This window comes from Phoxinus phoxinus, assembly GCF_949152265.1.
Source record: "Phoxinus phoxinus genome assembly, chromosome: 4".
Lineage (NCBI taxonomy): Eukaryota > Metazoa > Chordata > Actinopteri > Cypriniformes > Leuciscidae > Phoxinus > Phoxinus phoxinus.
Window position 1 is genome coordinate 37,710,699 of NC_136879.1, and position 5,225 is coordinate 37,715,923.

At 35.1% G+C, this 5,225-nt stretch overlaps 1 long non-coding RNA gene across 8 annotated transcripts; it reads left to right on the forward strand.

Annotated features, from left to right (window-relative positions):
• Positions 1 to 911: 911 nt before the first annotated feature.
• Positions 912 to 4,157, forward strand: LOC306996997. Of its 8 annotated transcripts, XR_013797226.1 has the most exons (9): positions 913 to 979; positions 1,096 to 1,190; positions 1,281 to 1,419; positions 1,799 to 1,839; positions 2,126 to 2,153; positions 2,278 to 2,396; positions 3,384 to 3,483; positions 3,566 to 3,661; positions 3,800 to 4,157. It is a non-coding gene; the product is annotated as an uncharacterized lncRNA (long non-coding RNA). The 8 variants fall into 8 exon arrangements; XR_013797224.1 differs by having other exon boundaries at positions 912 to 979; positions 1,799 to 2,153; XR_013797225.1 differs by having other exon boundaries at positions 2,126 to 2,396.
• Positions 4,158 to 5,225: the final 1,068 nt, after the last annotated feature.

The window sequence follows — 5,225 nt, forward strand, 5'->3', positions numbered from 1 at the left end:
GAGCACAAAGCTCCTGTCCTTCACCTCAAGTGAAAATAGTGTTAATTGTTGAACTGTTGTTAATGTGTTTTGCACAAAATTTGAAATGTTTCTTTGATTTAAAAATTATCTTTGACATCATCAGTCAGGGTGTCAATTACATTTCAGCTTATAATTGAATATAGTTAACCCAGAGGTACATGTTGATTTATGATACATGTCATGAGTGTATCATTTTAACAGTGGTGAATTAATTGTTACTTTACAAATATGTCAGAATATTTATTTAAATGGACTACTGAAATACAGTGTCAGTACACTGTAAATACAATATACACTATAATATATAAATAAAACAAAGATTATTAGAGTACAATTTTACAAGACGATGCTATTTCAGTTTTTCTAGTTTTCTAAATTTAATTCAATGGTAGCCTAATTGGTGTTTCTTTGTAAGTGTTTGAGAAATGTATAGTCTTCAATTATAATATCAAATATAATTGAAAAGTAAATTATAATTTACTTTAATTGACTCAAAAAAATATCAATTATATTATATTTTTTTATTTCAGTCTACAAAAACATCCTCCAGCACTATTGTTATGAAGCACAGACACGTAATACATGTCAACACAGCATAGCCTATTAAGTTGATATGGAAAAAAATGTAAAACATAATGACATCGGCAGTTTAAATTAACCCATCATTTACACTTTTGTATGAGCAGTGTATGGTATGTGTTGGGTTGATGTTCAATTAGCTGCACAGTAAAATCGGCAGTGTAAAAATTGCAGTGTTAAAAGTTATTAATTCCCAAAGAGTTAAATTAACAATCAACAATGTTAAAAAACACTCCTCTTCAGTGTAGTTACAAGTGTAATTTTATTTTTACACTGAAAGTGCAAAAAAAAAGAAGCGCCGAATTGTATTGACTCCGCCCCTCGATGACTGCTGTCTCGAAAGACGACGACGCCATTTTATCTTCATGCGAGCGAGACGGTAGGTTGAATTGCTTTTTTCTTTCTAAAATAAAAAAGTAAATACACTTGTTAACATTTTTGGTAAAATATGGTGGTGAACACATTTAGAAATGATAAACTGCGCGTTTTTGTCAGGATTAAGGAAGCTCGTCAAGTTCATGAGATGCAGAGATGTAACGTTACAGAATGATGTGAAGGTTTCTCATGACGATTTGATTTCCTGGATGAAGGTGATTTAACGTTTAAAATACGTTTGTATTATAAATTATATTTGTATTACAAATATATTTTTAGCTCATTTCATTTTGGTTTGTTGACAGAAAGCCTTCCCGCCCTCAGTCGCGCCGAGGCCTCAACCGGTCTTACGACAAGCCTGGCAGTAAAGTTGATGAGGAGGTCTGAAACAGCAGCAGCATTTGGGCCTCTTTTTTCTGCGCAGATGAGAGAATTCTTCAAATGGTAAGTTTATATTCGTTTTGTGTGTATAAAAGTGGCTGTGTTATACATGAACGCGTTAACGGTTCCGTTTTTGTGACGCATGCGCATTATTAACAGCTCGTTTAAGTATCTTGTAAATTAGCGCGCAGTGCAAACAACAAATGCACTTTTTGTAGACTGAGGTGAGGGAGCGTTTAAAAACGTTTTATTCGCCCTATGTTTAAGTGAGAATTACATATCTGTATGTTTGTTCTTATCACTGAATATCATGTCGTCATATCTGCGCCGTCAAGACACAAACATACGAACTTCCCATCAAGTTTTTTTTTTTTTTTTTTTTTTCAAACATTGTGAAAGTGCATTAAAGCTAATCTGTAAATCCATCTGTCTTCCAATTCAGTTTACAGGTAACATTTGCGTATGCACTGGCAGAGCATACAGGTACTTTAGCTTGAAATCAGTCTTTATCAATTCATACTGCATGTTATTTTGGGATAAATTATGTCCTAACTATTTATCTGTCTGCATTTTATTATTATGAATCTGTATGTTCTGTTCACATTATAAATACCATTAATAAATTATGGGTAAAATAAATTCTAAATGCGTATTAAAATCAAGTTAAATTTAAGATGCCTTATTACTCATTTAACTTATATAAATGTATTCAATAATCAGATTAAATGCACATTTTGAATATAAATAATTTTACACCCATGCTTTATAGACATCTCTCAGCATAATCGAAATTAAGGGTAATCACAATAATCACAATTATTTTTACCTTATTTACAGCCCCAATTTAAATTGTATTGCATTACTGAATTTTGGAAATATTAGCATCAACTGACATATTTTTTTCAAATCCTTTTTCAATAGATTTGGCCCAGAACCCTCCAGTGTCAAGTGAAGGAAGCTCCTCTCATGAGATTGCTACAGAAACCAAGCAACAGAAATAAAGACGAAAGCAACAGAATGCTGAAGATGAATCCAGAATCGTGAGTGTCATTATATTTTATTCTATGTGCAGTACAAATTTTAATACATGACGAATTAACATGAAACATTTAAACCTAACTGGGCAACCACACAATGCCTTTGTTCTGACCTGAAATGTACATGTGTCTTGGGTGATTGATGTATCTTGATTGTCATAATTCATGATGACACATCAATCACTATGTCATTGTGTTAATTCAAGATATTAAACTGCAAAAAGTTAAAGGGTTAGTTGACACACAAGTGTAAAATTGTTGTAATTTCTCACCCTCATGTCATTCCAAACCCGAAAAGACTTTTGTTCATCTTCGAAACTCAAATAAATATATCAAGAATACTGCACGCAACTACCACTTTGACACTTCAAAAGGTTCATAAAGAGATCATAAAACGAACCCATATGAATTGAGCCATTTAGTCCAAATTTTCTGAAGAGACTTGATCGCTTTGTGATGAATAGATTGAATTTAGACTTTTATTCACATATAAACATGAATCAACCAACATAAACAGAAGAAAAAGAAAATTTGGACTAAACTGCTTGGTTCATGGATTAGTTTTAAGATCTCTTTGTTAACTTTTTGAACCGTCAAAGTGGTAGTTGTGTAGCTGTCAATGGAGGGAAAGAAAGCTGTCAGATTTCATCAAAAATATCTTCATTTGTGTTTCAAAGACTAAAGAAAGTCTTGCGGGTTTGGTACGACATGAGGGTCAGTAAATTACTGAATTAAAATTTTTGGGTGAACTATCCCTTTAATAAAAAAATGTGGCCTAGACCTCATCAGAACAATCGAATCTCAATGCGTCTTGGGTGCGTTTACACCTGTACTTCGAGTTGTTCGCTTGTGCAAGATGAATGTTAATGCCAGGTGTGAACGGTGCTACTCTGTGACTACACAATCATCTGAACAGAATTGTTCCTGAGAGAGATGGTTGTCATTATGCTATGTAACTGTTTGATTGTTTTTGTTTTGATTTTTGGTTAGAAGACCTCCGCTAAGTTCCTGGAAAGGCTTCTCCCAAGACCTTCAAGGACCTGATTGACTGCAGAATCTGCTGTGCAAGATGATGAAAATGATGATTCAGGTTAGACTATAGTTCAGAATAAGATTATCTATACACGTTCATGCATGAATGCATTTTGCTGAAGTTGTCACGTGTTATTTAGAATGGGGCAGCGATCTTGCATCAATTCGTCTCCTGCAAGAGACCTGGAAAGATGTCCTCATATCAAGCTGAACAACACCTTGTCGTCTCCAAAAAGGTACATTTGGACATTTCTGTCACACTGCCTATTGTCTGCCTCAAAATATTGCCATTTGTGTTGATTGTATTGTGGAAAACGAATATAAAGACGGCCAATTGGAGAGCTGACTTTGAGTGTTATTTTTGTCTTTGGCAGGGACCAGCATACAAGACCACCTTGACTGCATTGAAGAGACCACACAGCATACCTGCTCGCGGCCGGTGATGCTGATATGGCAATAAACTCAAATACTACTTCCTGTTCGCTGAATGGGACAAAGAGGAACTGCATACATGGATGCTACACAACTGTTGACAAGTAGTTTTCTGCAATCTTGTTCAAATCTACCTGTCATATTTCTTCATGTCTAGGCAAATTAACATGATTTTATGTTTTTTCTTGACTTTTTTTTTCTTGCAACTCCTCATGAATGTGATAATTTGACCTTTACACATCTGGCATATGTTATAAAGGAGCCACTTTGCCTATTTGTTAAATAAACTTTGGATTTATACATCTGTCTGAAGACTCTTGATTTTATCTTGTACATTAACACTATATAATAGTGTAAATAGTTTTTGCACTGAACAGAATACTTATAAATAACACTTATAGTGTAATCCAATAGTGTAAATCCAATGGAATTAAATCAACACCAGGGGTGTTAAAAACCCCAAGTGTAAAACTTAAACAACAATTTAAGTGTAACACTTTACACTCGAAGTGTAATTTTTCTACACTGTAAGGTGCTATATTAACACTGTAAATTCAACACTACAAACGGTGTACTTTTTACTCTAGATAGATTGGGACCATATATGATCCGGAGTAGTGTTAAAATTAACACTTTAAGGGCCAATCCCAATTCTACCCCTTCCCCTCTGTTTTGCTCGTGCACGTGGAGGGGTAGGGCTGTCTCGATTCTCTTTTGGTTGGAGGGGAAGGGCTAAGGGGAAGGGCCAGATAGCCCTTCAAACGAAGATTTTTCGGGACCACACTTCAAACGAAGGGGTATGAGAAATGTCACTGCATACACCGGCTACAGACGCAAAATGGCTGCCCAAGCAAAAAATTAGACCATAAATGTAAGAATTGTTGACTTTAATAAGTATTTTAACGACAAATAATTATTTGCTTTATGTTACATTCAATCTTGTGTTCATATTTACGGTCAGTTCCTTCAAAGAAACGTTTGTAAAAAAATCTCTTCTCCCCCGAACAAAGCACACAAGCTATTAGTACGTTCAAGTCATCTCGTAAAGATCGTATTTATGAGCTGAACGCACATGAACGCCACACAATGTGGTATTTCACACAGTTTCACACAGTAAATAAATAAATAGGTCAAAATAGGACAAACATAGGTCTGTACCTCCAACATGTTAATACAACACCACAGAAAATAAGTCCTGTGCATCTTGGAAGTTTGTGATAAACATCGGCGCATCTCCTGTGACGTAGGCGACGACGTATAATGACGTGTAACGGTGTAGTAGTGGTGTCCCATTTCTTAGGGGAATATTTTCACCCCTACGCCTTGCCACTCTGTTTCAAGGGTCAAGGGGAAGGGGAAGGCGAAGGG